Source organism: Sceloporus undulatus, chromosome 3 (assembly GCF_019175285.1).
Source record: "Sceloporus undulatus isolate JIND9_A2432 ecotype Alabama chromosome 3, SceUnd_v1.1, whole genome shotgun sequence".
Lineage (NCBI taxonomy): Eukaryota > Metazoa > Chordata > Lepidosauria > Squamata > Phrynosomatidae > Sceloporus > Sceloporus undulatus.
Genome location: NC_056524.1, coordinates 51128965 through 51149499, shown reverse-complemented (window position 1 = coordinate 51149499; position 20535 = coordinate 51128965). Strand labels below are relative to the sequence as shown.

The 20535-nt window shown below is 40.1% G+C and overlaps 1 long non-coding RNA gene across 4 annotated transcripts in view; it reads right to left on the bottom strand.

Annotated features, from left to right (window-relative positions):
• Window positions 1–6313: 6313 nt before the first annotated feature.
• The window catches only part of LOC121924756, a 39439-nt gene continuing 25217 nt past the window's right edge, over window positions 6314–20535 (bottom strand). For 3 of the 4 annotated variants that reach the window (XR_006102713.1, XR_006102712.1, XR_006102711.1), the window contains one exon: window positions 8991–9811. This is a non-coding gene — a long non-coding RNA (uncharacterized LOC121924756). Of the gene's footprint in view, window positions 6828–8990; window positions 9812–20535 lie in introns of those variants that run through there. The other variant, XR_006102714.1, reaches the window with a different exon arrangement.

The following is a 20535-nucleotide window of genomic DNA, read 5'->3' as shown; positions in this document are numbered from 1 at the left end:
CTAGGCCAAGAGTGGCTTAGTCATGGCAAATGAAAAGGCTGTCATTTAATGGTAGGTGGAAAGCCTACAAGCATAATCCTAACTCCTTGATCCATTGGTTGGAGGGGGTTGGGTGTGGATGCACCCATCTTCCAAAGAAAAGAACAAAGTTGAAAGCATAGCATATTTGTTCTAAAACTGCCTAGCCAATTCCTCAGAAACATCCACAGAGAAATACTGGTGATGATGTTTCAATTGACAGTAGAAATGAAAGCTTGTAAGGAAGGAATTGGTGGTTGTAATCTAGGGTCAACTGAGCCTAAAACCAGATGAACTGGCTCAAAAGTCTGTACACTCCTCATCAGGCCCTACATATTCAAGCAACCATCACACTGAAAACATTGGGAAGTGGGATTGTAAGAGAAATGTGGCTGTCTTCATTTACCCTGTCCAGCATAATCTGGAAGGTTTTTGAAAATGGTGGCAGATCTACCAGTTCCCACCCAGGACTGATCTGCCTGTGAATCACATACTGTAGTCTTACACTGCCTACTCCGTATTACATCCCAACTACTATTGATTCTTTTTTTAACTGTGATACTTCATTAAGCTTTCATCTAGTAGTTCTTTGCAGTGGTGCTTGTTTTACTCCACTCAGAACATTTTTACTACATTTTTTCTTCATTTAATTTGTACCTAGTGAAAAGACAGAAAAAGAATGATTCATTAAAAATGAACAACTAGGAGTGAAATGTTTCCATCTACAATTAGGTGTGAAGGCACATCTGTCATTACATATATTTCATTGTACTGTTGAATGGAGTGTCTGTATGATCTATGCAACAAGACCAGGGGGAAAAAAGAGGGCAGGCAACTCAGTACATGGCTAAAAAACAACTTACATTTTAATTTATCTTGCTTCTTCATCATGTTCTAGTAAAGGAATTATTTACATAATGCAGCTTATTGAAGCAAAGAAGCCCATCTCACACTTAACCATGTGAAAAGGAACTAATATGCTCTACAATTTGGGGTTGAAAGTTTAAAAGAAACAAGTGAAACAACATCTGTTTAATCCTTGTTTGTGTCTTATAATGTGCTGTGACCTTAAGTTCCACAGCAATTTTGCCATCCTGGCAATAAACCTCAAAGGTTTCTTTGAGTAAATACATAGCCATAGTGTTCTGATGGAGCCACATGAAAGAGTGACAGATGTTTCTGACTTTTTCCCCACACATGAAAATAATGTTCTCCTGCCTTATAAAATATTCTCCTCACTGACCTTATGGTGATACTAACAGAAAATAATGCTAATAATAATGCTAATAATAATAATTGTAGTAGTAGTAGTAAATGTCAAGTATTTGTTGCATAAAAAATGTCTGATATATTGTTTCATTCACAGATATCCATCTGTTGCTGTTTATGTACTAAATCATTTATTGGTTTGTGGACTATGAGATTCATGAAATGGAATGAATCTCCTGTATACAACATGGACAGAGAAAGAAAGTCCAATGGCAAATATGTGAAGAAAATAAGCATTACAAAAACAGATCTTTTATAAAGTATCACATCTAACTATAATGCTACTTCATCTTATTAATATTATCAGTAATGCCAAACAATTCTAGAATGACTTAGGAGTTGTAGCCTTCAATATTTTGCTTTAAAAATTTCTTGAGCGAGAGAGATCTTGAAGTTTCAGAAAACATGATAGCCATAGGAATGGGGAAATCTCTATGTTTTATTAAACTCATGTGTGTTGTTTGATTGTACATAATTTATGCTATGCTACTGTACCACTCACTGGGTTCTATGGGACTAACTATAATTGAATACTGCAAACACAATCAAAATTTCAGTACACACACACACACACTATAGCAAATTATATAATAAATATGACACATGTGCACCTTTCCAAGCATCCAGTGAAGTGCCCATGCAGGACCTGATTACAGGACTCTTATGCCTAATTGTATTGCAAATTGTATTTGCATGTGAATCTTCAAGTCCTAAGAAATATATAACAGGTGCAAATGCAGTATAGAAATTATGACACAAATATTTTACCTCTTTGCCCCCCCCCCCCCCCGGTACACAACTGAAACTTCCACTATATTTTTCAAAATTAAAAGTACCTACTCCTTAACCCTACCAACTTCTGTTCTTTCCATCTCCAGCTCTTCTTCTGAACTAAATCAACCAGTATGGCCTCCTCCTTATGGTCTCCCCACCCACTGGGTCAAACCAATACTAATAGGGCTTGCAATACTATTAAAGGCAATGCAGTGGCTCAAGTGGTTAAGACACTGACTGTTAATTGAAGATCGGCCTGTTGGCAGTTCGAGGCCCAGGTGCCACGTGGTGGGGCGGGATTCCAGTACAATCCCAGCTTCTGCCAACATAGCAGTTCAAAAGCATGCAAATGCAAGTAGATAAATAGGTACCACTTCAGTGGGAAAGTACACAGCACTCTATGCAATCATGCTGGCCACATGATCACTGAATAGTCTCTGACAGTGCTGGCTCTTCAGCTTAGTAATGGAACATGACTTGACAACCTTGTCAACGGGGAATGCCTTTACCTTTAGCTACTAGTATTAAGCATGATTTATATGAAAAGAAAGATATGTCAGAGTGTTATAAGTGAAGTAAGAAGAAATTAAGTGGGATAAATGCATATCAAATGAAAAGGGCATATGTGATTTGTGATTTGCTAAAATATTCCTACTACAGGTTGAGTATCCTTTATGTGGAATTCCAAAATCCGAAATATTCCAAAATGCAAAAGTGTCTGCATGGATGCATGAGAATGTGACACTGTTGTTAGGCATTTTCTTTCTTTTTCTTTTTTTAATTTCACCTTTCTCCCAGAAAGTGGCCCAAGGCAACTCACAAATAAAATCATTTTTTTAAAAAAATGATAAAATTTTTAAAGCAATTAAAATTTAACTAAAAATCATATTAAATGGCATGAAACAAATAAATGTTTACAAACCATAACTAAAGCACACACCCATATAAAAATGTCCTTGAATCAATTATATATTAAAAACCTACTTAAATAAAAATGTCTTTGCCTGTCGGCAAAAGGAAAACACAGAGAGGGGCAGCCTGGCCTCCGGTTGAAGGGAGCAGTTTGACACACCACCCCGAAGGGGTAGCAGGATGCCACCCATTGTCATGGCACCCTGGGGGCAGAGTCAGGGCAGCCTTTCAGGCCAGTCTATGCAGGGCTGGAGTTCCAGAGAAGGGGGGGGAGCAGCCACTGACAAAGCTCTTTCTTGCGTCCTCACCCAATGAAGCTGTGATAGTGGTAGGACTGGAAAAAAACCTTCCCCTATAGATCTCACAACCCTTGCAGGACTGTATGTGGAGATGACGGTCTTTCAGATAATATAAGTGGATAAACTAGACAAATTATTCATAATGGGTCAGGCTGAAATGTTTTCATGCCTAACGTAAATTCTATTTATTTCAATGAGCCTACACTAAGAATAATAGTTGAATCATACATTCCAAATTTAAGTCAGTCAGTTTCAGCCTTGTATCCATAAGTGAGATTATGTACATGTGAGGAATGTATTCCTCTGATTGATTGATTGATTGATTGATTGATTTTTTGCAATATTATGTGTATATAGTTGCTCCTCCTAACTCGCTGATCTGGGATCTGCACCCTTGAATATCTACAGAGGGGTGACCTCTGCTATTTTCAATGGCGTGCGCACCTAAGAGGCTTGAATATGCGTGAGCCTCCATTTTCGTAGGGAAGGGGTTTGGAACGGATCCCCCATGAAAATAGAGGACCAACTGTATATCATTACCATTCCAAACTACTTTTTCTTTAAGTAGAGATCAAACAATCTGAATTTTGTTCATCGTCATCATGATCATCATCATCCAGAAGCCCTGGTGGTGCAGTGGTTTAATGCCAGTACTGCATCCACAACGTTGTGAGTTTGAACCTGTAGGGCCAAGGTTGACTCAGACTTCCATCTTTTCATAGGTTGGTAAAATGAGTACCCAGTTTATTGGGGGCAATTAGCTAACACATTTTAAACTGCTTAGAGAGTGTTTAGTTCACTATGAAGTACAGTGGTACCCCGGGATACGAAATCACCGCCTTACGAAATTTCTGGGTTACGAAAAAAATCCATTAGAAAAAACTATTTCGGGTTACTTTTTTTTTCGGGTTACGAAAAAATTTTTTGGTGCTTTTCGGCGCTTTTTCACACGGAATCGCGGCTTCCAGCGCTAGCGCCTATGGCAATTTCGGCTTGCGAAAGATTTCGGGTTACGAAGGGCTCCGCGGAACGGATTACTTTCGTAACCCGGGGTACCACTGTAGTATAGAAATCTAAAGTGCTATTGCTATTGCAATAGGTATCATCCTCATTAAAGGTCCAAATCCTGTCCTAGTGTGGGCGGGGCTCCTATGCCCGTTGACGTCACCCCTGGGGCTGGCTCCATCCTACTCTGGAGTATTGACACAAAACACTCCGCAAAGCCCAAATGATGCTTACAACAGTAACACAACTTTATTAACTCTTCAACTTTCCACCAACAGGAACCCAAAAGACTTGCCGACCCAGTTTCTTCACTGAAGCCGGTTCTCTGCCTCTCTTTCTCAAACACCCACGCGAGCGTTCACAGGGTATGAGACCGGGCTGGGCTGTAGTCCCACGCCGACGTCTCTCTCTCAGCTCTGGCCTCGGGACTAGGGCTAGCGTTGGGAATTTGTCGCCTTTCCCGCAGTGACCACCACGACTCCTCCCCTTCTCTAGCACCTTCTCTTCCCTGGCCTATTTCCGGGTTCCACGGCTGGGCTCTGGTCACTTCTCCTCTCCGCGGACAGGCTGGGTGGGTTGTGAGGACTGGGCCCACCCGCACTCGGCCCCCTGGAGTAACGTCTTCCCGGTTTCTTCCCTCAGCCCCGCTGAAGCCGTGTTCCTTTCCTTTCCCTCCTCCGTACCTCTCTCTGCGCCCAAGTCTTCTGCCAACTCTCCTCCCCCCGAGCGCCTCTCCCCTCCTCCTGATTAAGCCCCCTGCAGTTTCCCCCCGCCCCCAAGGTGGAGTCTCTAATTTCTCACCCGGTCCCAGCTAGGCTTCCCCCTCCCATCTCCTTGCCCCCCTTTCTCCTGGGTCCTCAAGCTCCTCTCTCGCCCGCTCAATCTGACCTTCTTCCCTCTTCTCTCTAAACCTATCTAATAACAATTAGAATTCCATCCAAAGTTGTACTCTTTTTGCTCAATGATTAAAATCATCCCAGATGGTCAAAATCATGGATTAACCAGCTAGCTCATTTCCTAATATTGTAAGTTAGAACCATTGCTCTCAAACTGACATTTTCTTATCAGCTAGAAGTTGAACATTACCTGTGACATCATCTTCTGTTCTGTATGTGAGCCATTATACTTTTCTTTTTCTTTTAGGTATTTTGCATATTGAGAAAGAATAACATACTGTATGATATGGTAATTCTTTCGTAATGTGGACCATGGAAAAATGCCAGTTGTCATAGCTTATAATGTTCATAGGAAACCATAACTTCTTGAAGATACCTGAGAGAAGTTGTAAAGCAGTCTAAAAGATTTTATTAGCTGCATATTATATATCTTGAGAGGAAACCATAAACTGTACAATCAGAGCTACTTTAGCTTACATAAAGGAATGAAGAAGATTCATTATCTTCTTGTTTTCCTTTGCAAATGCATTTGAGGTTGACCAAGCATGTTAAATAATTTGTTTTCCCCCTCTTCACTAATATATTTGTCTTCTTTCTTCTTAAATGAAATGAATGTTCAATAATATGTACTCTGGAAATACTGACATATATATATATATATATATATATATATATTGATGGGTGGGGAGAGAATTTCACATATACAGACATAGACAGACTGACACACCAGCATATATTTGGTTAAGATTGATAGTTTTCTATCACAGCACTCTAAATGTGATGATGTTAATAACTGATTTGTAAATAAAGGCTATTATACCCTTTAGGCATACAGAGAAGAAAAACTTTGTAAAGACACAGTGCAGTGGGCTCTTGGTATCCACTAGAGTTTGGTTCCAGGAACCCCCGTGGATACCAAAATCCATGGATATTCAAGTCCCATTATATGAAATCATGTAGTAAAATAATGTCCCTTAATTTTTTTAAAAGGCAAAAATCAAGGTTTGACTTTTGGATTTTTTTGGGGGGGAGGATATTTTCAAGCTGTGAATGGTGGAATCTGTGAGTGCAGAATCTGTGGATACAGAGGGCTGACTGTGATTCCACTTAAAAGTGGAAAGCAAAAGATGATTCTTTATAGAGAAGTAAAAATGAATTTATTGAATATAAAAAACAAGGTTCTCATAATAAGTAGACCCTTTTAAAAATATCACAGGCTATGCACCTTTTTCAGTTATCACCTTCTTTAGAGATCAGAAGTGCTGTGAGGATGATAATAATTCTAATAACTAAAATCATAACAATGTTAATATTCCTCATTTCCTCTAGAATATTCAAGGTTATTACACATATAGTATTTTAATGACCTTTACAAAAGTTTTGAAATTAGGGAAGTATTATTTTACTGTTGCACCTCCTGGTGATGGATTCTAGGAGCTGTCATGCCAAAGTGTGTGTTTTTGCAAGTTCTGAATTGTATCTGGGAGCCTATCATCTGTAAGCACGGATAAAGCTCAGAGCTTCCACCTCTTTGTAGAACCATCATTTGAATTGTAGAGCTTCAGGCTTCCTAAAGCCATGTGAGATGCTTTGGTTAAAAACCAAAATACACTATCCAGATGTTCTGTCTTTCCTCCTTTGTAGATTCTCTTTACTAAGGGGGGGGGAGATGGAAGGTGGGAAAACACAGAAGGTTTACACATAGAACAGAACTAGACCCATATAAAAGTTTGTCAATGAAAAAAAAATCTTGTTCAGAAGCAACCTTGGTGACTTGGCAGAGTTAGGGTTAAACTAGAAATTCACATTCTTTGCTGGTCGGACATTAGCACAATGCACTTTCCTTAGAGAGCTTTGGGCCTCAGTAAACAGACTTGTAAATTAATCTTGTATTTACATTTCATACCTACTTGCTTATAGATAGGAGAGAGCACAAATCCACCAAATTATCTGAATCACTTCTAGTTGATTCATATTGATATTTTCTGCACTATACCACCATGAACAACCAACCTTCATCTGATTTTGGAACCTAAGCAGTTTCACACCAGGGTCCCATTCAAACTACAGAATTATAGCACAGCTAGCAAAGAATCTTGCTTGAAAGCCTGGAGATCTACTGCCAGTCAGAATTGACAGTGGGATAGATGTAGCAATGGTCTGGCCCAGTACAAAGCAGTTTCTTATGTTTCCATGTAATTTTATTTAAGAAAGCTGAAATTCTTTAAGGCATAGGCTGCATTCACACTGCATAAATAATCCAGTTTGACACCACTTTAACTGCCATGGCTCAAAGCTATGGAATTCTGGGAAATGTAATTTGTTGTACCACCAAAGTTCTCTGACAGAGAAGAGTAAATGTCTCACAAAACTACAATTTCCATAATGCCATAGCATTAAAGTGGCATCAGACTGGATTATTTCTGCAGTGAGGATGCAGTCATAGAGGTTCACTATGGAAACAAAAATTACAAAAATAAAACCAGGAGAAGCAATTACTTTAGTGTAAAAAAGTGAACAGCAGAGGGCCAGCTTGGAGTAGTGGTTTGATCATTGGACTAGGATGCTGGGAGGCCAGGGTTCAATTTCAAGCTCAGCCATGAAACTTACTGGGTGACTTTGGGCATATCACAGCCTCTCAACTTCAAAGGAAGACAAGGGCAACCCCATCCTTGAAGAAATTTGCCAAGAAAATTCCATGATAAGTTCATTTTAGGGTTTCTATAATTCAGAAACAACTTGAAGGTACACAACAGCAGGAACAAACAACAACAACAATAACAATGGCCCAAAACAGATGGGACAGAAAGAGAGGCATGTAGCTGCACCAGCACCAATCGTGCCAGGGCTGCAGCAATGGCACATACCCAGCCCTGATCCAGGTTGCTTCCACACTTCTAAACAAGGATGCTGGAAGGAGCAGATCCTATCCACTCCCTCTTGGCCCTGTTCTTCCTGGATGGCATATCATCAGCATGGCTTCTGGCCACATTCGGAGCGTACATCATCTGAACGCTATGCCCTGAATGTGGCAAGAATCTGCATCATTTGGCCCATGCGTTTCAGGACTACATGAGGCATGTAAATAGTAAAGCAAGTGAACAGGGCCATAGACTGACAGTAAAAGGAGGGATGAGAAAAAATAGAAACATTTGTAATTTCCTTCTAGTTCTGAAAGCTTGCTGAAATCCTTCCCTTGAATGTAACAGACAACTAAAGATGTTTGCTTGGCAAGTGCCTTTCTACAGTGCACTGGTACTTTGTTATGTATTATGATCTAGGCTGGTTGGTCAGTCTTGTGGGGTTGAGGATGAAATAAATGGTTTTGTCTTTGGTAGGAGTTTGATTTTTGATTAGTTCTATCAGTGGCCCAATTTCTACATTACTGGCAGAAATAAGGGGATGATAACACGCTGATTGCTTTCTGAAAATCTGATATATGCCCATGTATTGAAGGGTTGACTATAACTACTCTGAATTTCAGCACTGTACAGTTCTGGGACTGGTGAAGCTCATATGGCTGTTTCCTTCAGAAATTACAGGAGGGGGGGGAACCATTCACCCTTAAGCTGCAGGATACTGCAGCAAAAATAAAACAATCAAGTTTATAATTCCATGACTCTGAGAACTGGTGAATGGCCAAAAGCTAAACTTCAGTTTAAAGTCTTTACTAAGACATGAAGAACAGCTGTTTGGAGCATGACGCCTCAGCATGAATTACCAAGAAAGGCATGCAGTATCTGCAGAGGTCATGCTGGGACAAAGGCCTCCCTTGACACTAAGCACTTAGGCCCACATATATATTTTCACCATCTGTCTCTGCCCACCAACAATAAATTCACTAGTTTATATTATGTATTGTTTATGTATGCCTAGTTCTTCTTAGTGGTCATATCACTAATGCCAGCTTCCCCAATGACATCAATACAATGTTCTGGGCCACCTGTCTATGTCTAGAAATCAATGTTTCTTTATGTAGCAGATACTACCACTCCATTTTGCAGTATATACCTATATTCTAGAAAATATGTGCCTTTGGAAGGCACATATTTATTTTCATGATAGGAGTTATTAGCTGAACATGAAAATATAGCCCAAACTCACATTCATATTAGGAAAGTTGCACTTTTTTTCTTAGTGCAAAAGGCACACTATTTTACAAGCTGTTACATATCTATGCATACAAAGATATACACAATAGATATTGGTTAATCACGTTCAGTTTTCATTAAGGTTCTCAATTTTCATCTGGTAAGTTCTGTCTGACTGAGTTCTGCATAAATTTTTAATTTTATTACTCTAGTTGCAAAAGTATATCAATTTTATTCATATTTTCAGTTATTTGTCATTTCTAGACAATGTTTTTCAATGTAGGTATTTTTAGTGTACTTTTAGAAAACTATGCAAAAAGTACAATTTGTGGAAATATAAATTTTTTCTACACACACACACTTTTCATCCATTGTTATTCAAATATATGCAAGAATTGATGCTTTTATTATTTTATTTTATTTAGGCTACATTTCAGTTTCAGAAAAGTATATCCAATGGTTCCAGTTTGTGTTCATGTTCAGAAGGTGCACCCACTGAGATGCAAACTGAATGAATTTTCACCCACATGTAAGGTGGAAGGTATCTCTGGAAGAAACAGTATGGTGTTATTAGCATCTACCAGAACCTACTTACATATAGCCTTGAAACTCAGCAGGAAGAAACATGGAGAGATTATTTATACCATATTGGTATTAAATCTCTGCATTCTTTACAACATATTTGTAATAGAAGTATCTAGAAAAAAAATTGATGTTCACTCCCTGAAGTAATATCTACAGCAAAGTACTGATGTTGTATTTACCAATATTAAAAATTGAGGCTCAGATTTTGTATATCTTAATGAACCAGCAGATATGCAAAAAAAAATTTCAATGAACAAACAACAATGAATTTATTTCTTCTCTAATACATTATTTCTTCTCTAATACATCGTAAATATAAGGAAGTCGAACTTCAAAAGACTGCTATTAAATCCACAATTAAATAAGTTTCATGAATTCCATATGCTCTATTTTTACCAAAGATATGAGATCTTTATGTTGTATTTAAACTTTCAGATTGTATCCACTTTAGGCATGTACAGCGCACCCATGCCAACTGAGGGCTTGCCCTCTCTAGTTTGAGCTTCTTCAGAGGGCAAGCCCTTGCTTTTTCAATGGGTGCATGTGTACATGGTGGTGCAAGGGGGAGAAAGAAAGGGACTTATGGTCCCACATTGGAAAGAAAGGGACTTATGGTCCCACATTATCTGCTATCCACAGGGGGACTGGAGTTTTATAATTGTATATAAAATTCTTTAATGTTTAATGTTTTTTCTAGTTATGTAGTAAAAATAATCGATGTCATGTTGAGTAATACATTTTTATTTTAAAAGGTAATAATATAATATAATGTTTTGCTGTTTATTACCACCTTGAGTCTCTGTATTGGGAAAAATCCAGGATACAAGTAATAATAATAATAATAGTAATAATAATAATAATGTAATTAATTACTATTGTAGTTCCAATACCCCTAATGTAGTTACCACTCTGTTTATATAATTTTTAAAAAGTACGTGTTTGTTTTCCTGTTTCTTAGAAGTGAAAAAAAAATAGAAAAGAAGGATATATTTGAGCAGTTCAAGCCGCTGGCTATAGTATTCCTCATGCCCACATAATCACCTCAGGAGATGTCCCAGAAAACTGGAGGAGAGCAAATGTTTTCCTCATCTTCAAAAAAAGGGGGAAAAAAGAGGATCCTAACAATTACCACCCAGTTATCTTGACATCAATAGCAGGAAAGATTATAGAGATCATTGAACAGAGCATCTGTGAACATTTGGAAGGGAATGCCATAATCACAAAAAGGCAACACGGGTTTCTGAGAAACAAGTGATGCCAGACTACCTTGATCTCTCTCTCTCTCTCTCTCTCTCTCTCACACACACACACACACACACACACACACACACACACACAACTACCAGCTTTGTAGATGAAAGGAATGCCGTGAATGTAGCATATCTTGATTTCAGTAAGGCCTTTGACAAGGTCCCCCATGAGATTTTTGCAATCAAGCTAGTGAAATGTGGTCTAGACATAGCAACTGTTAGGTGGATTTGTAATTGTTTGACTGGCTGAACTCAAAGGGTGCTCAACAATGGCTCCTTTTCATCCTGGACAGAAGTGACCAGTGGGGTGCCACAGGGTTCTGTCCTGGGCCCAGTGCTATTTAACATTGTCATCAATGAAATAATAAAGGGCATGTTTATCAAATTTGCAGATGACACCAAATTAGGAGGAGGAGCTAATACCTCAGAGGAGATGATCAAAATTCAATTAATAGATTTCTATAAATAACTATTAATAGATTGGAAAGCTGAGCTAATTCTAACAAAATGAACTTCACCAGAGAGAAATTTAAGGTACTGCACTTTGGCAGAAAAAAAAATGAAATGAATAGTTATGGATGGGGGACATGTGGCTTAAAAAGACTACATGTGAAAGTGATCTAGGAGTTCTAGTATACCACAAATTGAACATGAGTCAACAATGTGATGTGGCAGCTAAAAAGGCCAATGAAATTCTAGACTGCATCAACAGAAGTATAGTATCTCGAATGAAGGAAGTAATAATACTACTCTATTCTGCTTTGGGCAAGCTTCACCTGGAATACTGTGCCTAGTTCTAGGCAGCACAATTCAAAAGAGATGTTGACAAGCTGGAGTATGTCCAGAGAAGGGCAGCCAAAATGGTGAAGGGTCTGGAAACCATGGCCTATGAGAAGAGACTTAGGGAGCTGGGTATTTTAGCCTGGAGAAGAGAAGGTTAAGAGGTGATATGATAGCTCTGTTTAAATATTTGAATGAGTGTCATATTGAGGATGGAGCAAGCTTGTTTTTCATTGTTCTGGAGAATAGGACCAGGAGCAATGGATTCAAATTACAGGAAAAGACATTCTACCTCAACATTAGGAAGAACAACCTGACAGTAAGAGCTGCTTGAGAGTGAAACACAAGCCCTCAGCATGTGGTGGTGTCTCCTTCTTTAAAAGGTTTTTAACAAAGGCTGGGTGGCCATCTATTGAGAGTTCTTTAATCATGTTTTTCTGCATGGCAGGGGGTTTCCTTCTTTGGAGGATTTTAAAGAGAGGCTGGCTGGCCATCTGTTGGCAGTGCTTTGATTCTGTGTTCTTACATGGCAGAGGATTGGACTAGATGGCCCTTTTGGTCTCTTTCAACTCTATGTAGTTTATCACAGCGGGGACTATTGGAAGTATAAATGGTGATTAACCCGTGATAATCCTGCAATTGCGCTAATGGTTTTCACACTTCATGTTCAAAGTGATATTATCTCAGGAATAACCCATTATTATCATGTAATTGCACTAATAGTTTTCTCACAATGTCCAGGTGAAATGTGATTAAAGTGTCATTAACCCATGAATAACCAGGCAAGACACAGCAGCAAATCATTCACAGGATTTTCCTGTGAATGACTTTTTGCTGTTTATTGCTTTGTTATTCCCTGGTTATTCACAGGATAATGGCTCTTGTGTTAATCTCATTTTAATCATGTTTTAATGTCAATTGCACAATTTTCTCAGGTTGATCACTGTTTAAAGTCCCAGTTTCCCCCCATGTGAAGATTGCTAATATTCTATGAGTCTATAAATCTACTGCAGAGCATTGATCCTTTAATGATATAATCATGTAACCTTAAAAGTAACTGAAAGCAACAGAAGAGACATGAAGTTATTCCTTAAATTCTTAAATTATAATCTTAATATAACATAGCACTTACGATATTAGGGAAAGAAACTAATTGCACATAATAGCGATTTACACCCAGTTACGTTCAAATGCTGGATTCTATTTAGCCTTTCTGTGTTATGAACTAAATGCTACTTATGGCTGGCATATTGTTAGTGACATCACAGACACAAGTCAACCCTTATGCCCATACTTGTATCTTTTTGATCAATGTAGAGCTTGGTATTCCCTTCCTGCTCCATATTGACCAAAGCCCCCACCCCAACCTTCTGTGGAATCACTGTAATTCTCTCCATGGTCATCCCATTCCAGGTGGTGGAGCAGTTAGCCATTCACCAACCCTTGTACCAACCATACAGTCACTTTCACACACAGGATTCCCCACAGGAAGAGAGGCATCCAGGACCTGTGCTGCCTGAAAGACGCTCCCTGTTGGTCCCAGGATTTTCCACAGGAAGAGAGGCATCTAAGACCTGTGCTGCCTGAAAGACCCTCCCTGTTGGTCCCAGGATTCTCCACAGGAAGAGAGGCATCTAAGACCTGTGCTGCCTGAAAGACCCTCCCTATTGGTCCCAGGATTCTCCACAGGAAGAGAGGCATCTAAGACCTGTGATGCCTTGAAAGACCTTCCTGCTTGCATTGGACTTTTCCGCAGGAAGCCAGAGCAAGTAAGACTCTCTGGCTCGCTCAGGCCCACCTCCTGCTTGCATTGGACTCTTTCTCAGAAGGCCTGAGCTGGCAATAGACTCTAACTGCTTTAACACCTCAGAAAGAAAGCCAGCTATACCTCTTTCTTTTTTCTTTCCTGTCTCTACCATTGTCTCACCTTCTTCTGTTCTTCACTGGGCAGTGAATCCTATCCCTCCCATGGCTCCACACATTTCTCCGAACCTGATTCCCATTCAGCCTCTCCCTGTCTCCCTGCTTCCCTTCCTCTGTTCCCTCTGGAAATGTCGCTCTGCTGCCCCTAAAGCAGCAGCAATCCATGACCTTTTTCTCTCCAAATCCTTTAATCTCCTTGCTCTCACAGAAACCTGGCTCCCAGCCCATGATACTGCTACCTCCACTGCCCTTTCTTTTGGCGGTCTCTCCTTCATGCACACAAGTCGCCCTGAGGGTCGAGGAGGAGGGGTTGGTATCTTGCTGTCTAACTCCTGCCAGTTTCAAGTTCTATCATTTCCCCCCAGCTATCATTTCTCTTCCTTTGAGTTTCATCCTATCAGACTCTTTTCTCCCTTACAGTTCCGGGTTGCAGTTATCTATCGCCCTCCTGGTTCTGCCACCCAGTTCCTCTCAGACTTTGAATCATGGCTGACATTCTTTCTTTCAGATTCAGTCCCCACTTTGATCCTAGGTGACTTTAACATTCACATTGATGATTCCAATAACCCGACAACATCTCGCTTCAACTCTCTTCTAGCTTCTTTTGGCCTCCAACCACACTCCAAATCTCCAATTCATTCTCTTGGTCACTGTCTTGACCTGGTACATGCTACAAACTGTGCCATTTCTAACTACCTGGCACTTGACTTTTCACTATCTGACCATCATTTAATCTCTTTTGCTCTCACTTATACTCCACCCCATCATCACACTGTTCAATGCTATTTTCGTGATCTTCAATCAGTTGACTCTAAACATCTTGGTCAGACCCTGGATTCATCTCTCTCTTCCCTAAATCTTGGGGATTCTGCTGACTCAGCAATGTCTTTATTTAACTCCACTCTTTCTTCGACTCTTGATCGCTTTGCCCCTGTCTCTGTACACACTTCTTCCTCTAAGACTAGGCCTCAGCCCTGGCTTACCCCCATCATTAAGTTTCTCCGGTCCTGCCAAACGTCTTTGGAGAAAGTCCAAACAGTGGGCTGATTTTATCCACTTCAAATTTGTCCTTTCGCCCTTCTCACACGCCCTCTCTATGGCAAAACAAAATTATTACAAATCATTGATCTCCGCCAATGAGAGGCGCCTACAGCGTTTGTTCTCCACCTTCAACACTTTGCTTAAACCTCCCTCTCCTGCTGTCTCTTCATCATTCTCTCCTAATGACTTTGCTAACTATTTCATCTCTAAGATTACACTATTCGCTCTGAGATAGTCCCTCCTGATTCTTCTTCTGCTCACAAATTTCTATCGCCCTCTCTTAAAAAAATTTCTGTGTTTCTTCCTGCTTCTTTGGATGAACTCTCTACACTTCTGAACTCTTGAAAACCTGCAACCTGTTCCCTTGATCTAATTCCTACCCATCTTATAATTTCTATAGCTCCCTCTTTTCTGCCCTCGCTTCTCCATATCTTCAATCTCTCTCTCTCTACAGGCTCCTTCCCGTCAGACTTCAAACATGCTCTCATTTCCCCAATTCTGAAAAAACCTTCTCTTGACCCCTCCTCTTTGTCTAGCTATCGTCCGATTTCTCTTCTTCCCTTTCTTTCTAAAGTTTTGGAATGGGTTATTTATTCTCGCTGTCTTGAGTTTCTTGAAGCCAACTCCATCCTCGATCCCTTTCAGTCTGGTTTCTGCCCAAGGCATTCTACAGAAACAGCTCTCACTAAGATCTCCAATGACCTTTTACGGGCCAAGGCTAATGGCCTTTACTCTATTCTCATCCTTCTTGATTTGTCTGCAGCCTTTGACACCGTTGATCACTCTCTTCTAGTTGATATACTTTCTGACCTTGGGTTCTCAGACCCCGTTCTCGACTGGTTTAGATCTTATTTGTCAGACAGATCTTTTGCAGTGGTTGCAGGTGGTCAGACTTCATCTCCTGTTCCCTTATGTGTTGGAGTTCCCCAGGGCTCTGTTCTGGGTCCCCTTCTGTTTTCTCTCTACACACTGTCCTTAGGTAAAGTCATTAGCTCTTTTGGTTTTTCCTACCATCTGTATGCCGATGACACCCAGTTGAATCTTTCCACCCCTGACCTTTCTCTAAGGCTTGAACAGCAAGTTTCGTCTTGTCTCGCAGTGGATGCGCCATCTGCGTTTGAAGCCCAACATGTCCAAGATGAAGCTTCTTGTCTTTCCTCCTAAGCCCACCTTTCAACACTCCTTTTCTGTCTCTGTGGACAACATTTCTATTCAACCAGTCCAGCAAGCCCGCAGTCTTGGTTTTATCTTTGATTCTTCTCTGTCATGTATCCCTCAGATCCAGACCACAGCCAAGGCTTGTATTTCTTTTTGTACAATATTGCCAAAATCCAACCATATCTCTCCGCCTCTACTGCCAAGATCCTGGTCCATGCCCTAGTGGTCTCATGACTTGATTACTATAACGTCCTCCTGGCTGGGCTTCCTCTTTCTCACCTCCATCCTTTAATTTCTGTCCAGCATTCAGCTGCACGAATTATCACATCCGCCCACCACTCTGACCACATCTCTCCTGTGGTGGCATCCCTTCACTGGCTCCCTCTCCCTTTCCGTATTCAGTATAAGCTCCTGCTGTCCACATTTAAAGCCCTCCATGGGCTGGCCCCTCCTTACTTATCAGACCTTCTTTCTCCTCACCTTCCCACTCGGGCCCTCCGTTCTGGTAGTCAAAGTCGGCTGTTCCAGCCCAGGATTTCCTCTACCCCATCTCGGATTCGCCCCATTTCACTCGCTGCCCCTCACGCCTGGAACCTTCTTCCCCCGCGAGCAAGAGCCATCACTTCTTTAACCAGCTTCAAAATGGAGTTGAAGACCATCCTGTTCAGGGAAGCGTTCCCAGGCAGTGCATAACTGTCACTTGCTATTTGATGTTCTTTTGTTGCCTGTTTTATTGAATCATTTCCTGTATTGCCATGTACTTTATATGTATTATGCTACTAGAGAGGTCCCTTCCCCACCACCACTCCCTTCTCCTTTTGTGTCGTGTCTTGTTAGATTGTAAGCCTGAGGGCAGGGAACCGTCCAATTAAAAATATTGTATGTACAGTGCTGTGTAAATTTACAGCGCTTTATAAATAAAGGTTAATAATAATAATAATAATAATAATAATAACAACAACAACAACAACAACAACACCACACACACACACACAGCCCACAGACACACCTTCTGTGCCTAGTGAGAGCAATAGTGAAATGAGAAATCAATGCTTTGGAGGTAAGGGGGAAAAAACACACAAATCTAAGGGAGGAAAGACTTTCATCAAAAATTCTTAATGGGGACTGGTGTGTGTTTATCTTAAAGTATGAAGTACCTTATAGTTTTTGCTCATCCTCTTCCTCTTTTTAACTATTTTTGAAGTCCTCCAGTTTGCATGGGACTATTTGAAAGTTTTAAAAAGCAAAAGAACAGCATGTGGCTCCTTCATCTATTTAAGTTAAAATTGAGCCTTCCCCTCCATAGCTCACTAAGAAATTTCAGGGAATTTGTCCACTTCCGTGTAAAAGAGGCAGGAAAACTGATACTCTTTTTCCTTCCTCCACTTCCCCTATTTTTGGGTGGCCTGGAAGGGAGAATTCTATATAAGTAGGAAGTGGAGATCTTCACAAGCTTCTGAAATTTAAAGTGAAGTCACAGGTAGAACAAATGCATCACTGGATAGCTATAACGTGGATATTTTTAACTAAAAAAAAAACGAAAGGAAAAATTGAAGGAAAGAATCTTTTAAAGCATCCTTAAGGCTCAGGAGAAACCTAAGAGAGCTGCCTTTACTGTATATATAGAGGAAGATGTCACACAGTTCAACTATTCACGTTTCCCCAATAAAAGGCTAGAAATGAGAAGAGAACAGAGTTTGGATTTCTAATCTGTAATCAGCCCTCTACATCTGCAGCTTTGCTTTTTGTGGATTTGATTATTCATGAATTCAGTTAATATATTCTCTCTAGGAATCTCTTGGTTCTCCAGCATAACCCTATATGCCAGTGGTTCCCGCCCTTATGGTCTCCATTTATTTTTGATTTTACATTCCAGAACCCCTAGCCAATTTGGCCAACAGTCAGGCATTATGGAAGCTGAAGTTCAAACCACACAGAAGTCCAAATGTTGGGAACCACTGCTATATGCAATGTACACCAGAGGTCATGCTGAAGGACCCAGAAATTCCTAGAGAGAAAACTTCTCTAGACATTGGAAAGTTCTTCAGCAAAATTCTGTAGTCAACTTTCAGTGCATTTTGACCATATTGTTGAGCTGGAGAACCTAGAGATTCCTAGAAAAGTGTTTTGTCAGGTTAAAAAAAGTGTGTTTTTATTTGTGTTTTTCCCACTTTCACTGGGGTCCTATGTCCCTAACCCTAGCAAATGTGGAGGGCCCATTGTATACCTCTTCATCAAGGGTTCTTAAGACATAGACAGATAAGCTTATTGCACAGTACTTGGAGGAATGGAAATGGAACAGAATGGAATGGAACGGGGGAAACATGTGTTACTGCATGGGAGAATGCCGCTGATGCTGCAGGGAGTCCCCAAGCTGTTCCCCAGCCATTCCCAATAGCCAATTTTGAAGGACCATTTTGAATCATTCTTCAAAATTGGCTGCCATGGAATGGCTGGGGAATGGCTTGAGAACTACCTGTGGCATTGGTGGTGTTCTCCCATGCAGTTTTCTCCCTGTTCCATTTCGGTTCCTCCAAGTGCCATGTGATAAGCTTAAGACACACACACACAATGTATCTCATTTTCATCCACTCCCATTTTTAGTCTGAACTTTAAAAGCTATATCCAAGAAGCTACTTTTTGGATAGGCCTCAGTAGCTTCAATAGCTGTGGAGCTATGGATAGCTATGACAATTGATTTCTGCATCACGTCTTCTAAGACAGGGGCCACACCACCTTGAGCCCCTACATTGTGAAAAAGGTGGGCTATAAGAAAATAAAATAATAATAATATTTTTTTAAAATAGGAGATAAAGAAAACACTACTTCTGCTTCATATACAGATGGAAAGCGGCAGCATTTTCCACTTCATGCCACTTCCATGTCAATGGGCCAGTGAATCCAGTCCAGTAGTCCAATTTTGAACCTGTTATCTAAGAGACTACTTTAACTGCCCTGACTCCGTGCTAAGAAATCCTGGAAATTATAGTTTATTGTGGTGCCAGATTCGGAGGTAAATGTCTCACAAAACTACAGTTACCAGAATTCCTAGCATTAAGCCATGGCAGTTAAGGCGGTCTCAGACTGGATGATTTCTGCAGTGTGTTTTGGACCTAAAATCCTAAATCCCTTTGCAGGTTAAGGTTGAAACACCTTAAATAGTACCTTTATGGTTTGCAATAAAACCAAAAGCTCATGATAATTTGTCACAACTGCACACAAATAAAAGGGCTCTTCTCCTTTGTTTTTGAGCAAAAAACCTCTCAGAGTCACAGCCTTTTACAAGCACAGAATATTTCTCTTGACAGAACAGACCAAGGGGTACCTGTGCCCTCAGGCTTCAGACCATGCCAAGTGTCCCAGATTCAACAATCTGACTCACTATTTCAAGATAAGCATGAATATGTACATTTTTAAAAGAGCTAATTTTATGCACATTTGCAAATTAAAATGAATTCCTCAGCCTCAGTTTTACAGCTGCTTGGATCTCAGCCTATCCAAGGCCACTTCACCTTTGTTGGCAGCCTCCAAGCCAGTGTCTCAGGTGAACACTGGGCCAGACAACACTTTTAATTAAACATGTATACTGCCATGGATAAAATATATTGCTTCAGTAATCCCATTAAATTCAAGCCTAGATTATGTATTTTATTTTATTATCAATAGCAAGACAACACTGCATGTGACAGATGCAAACAGTGACACAATGTTTTTCCCCTTTTTGTGATTATTCAGTTTGCTGGTCCTTTCCTCTCTGTGTGTGGGCTTGTTTTCTCTATTCCTGGTCCAGAAATAGTTTTAATTTTTATACATTTTAGACATGCTGCAGTGTCTAAAAACCAGGATATTCTGACACAAATTGGTCTAAATCCTACTGTTAGTATGTGGATCCACTGAATCAGTGGGATTCACCTGTGTGTGGATCATTCCATTATTGATGCAATGTGTCTATTTTATATGGGACTAACTAACAGGATTATTCAAAGATATAGCTGTATTAGTCTGTAGAGTCAATACATAGAGAGATCTTGTAGCACCTTTCAGACTAACTGAAAGAAAGAAATTGGCAGCATGAGTTTTCAGAGACTTCAGTTGACTTCCTCAGATGCATTATGGTTAGAGGATTATTGTCTGACTCCTTCAAAATTCACACACACACACACACACTCCAGATAAAAGGGGGACTACAGTATCCAGCCCTACCAGCTGTATATACAGTATTGAAATAGTGTTGGCTGTAAGACTTTTGAAACAATAGGAAACAAAGGAGGGCATTATTTGTTTGTCTTAAATAATTATTTAGAAAGAGGGATTCCAATACATGTAGCTTCTCATGAACAGATGAAGAAAGCCAAGCCTATAGTCAAGAAGTTTCCATTTCTAAACTTAATAATTCCTTATTTTGATGGAAAATTTAGATGGGTAATTGTCTCCCTCAGTATGCTGGTTGTACTCATAGGCTGAATACTTATCACGTGGTCCTGAAAGTCCCTCCAAGTAGAAATGTTATGGACAGATGGTACTTTCAGTCATA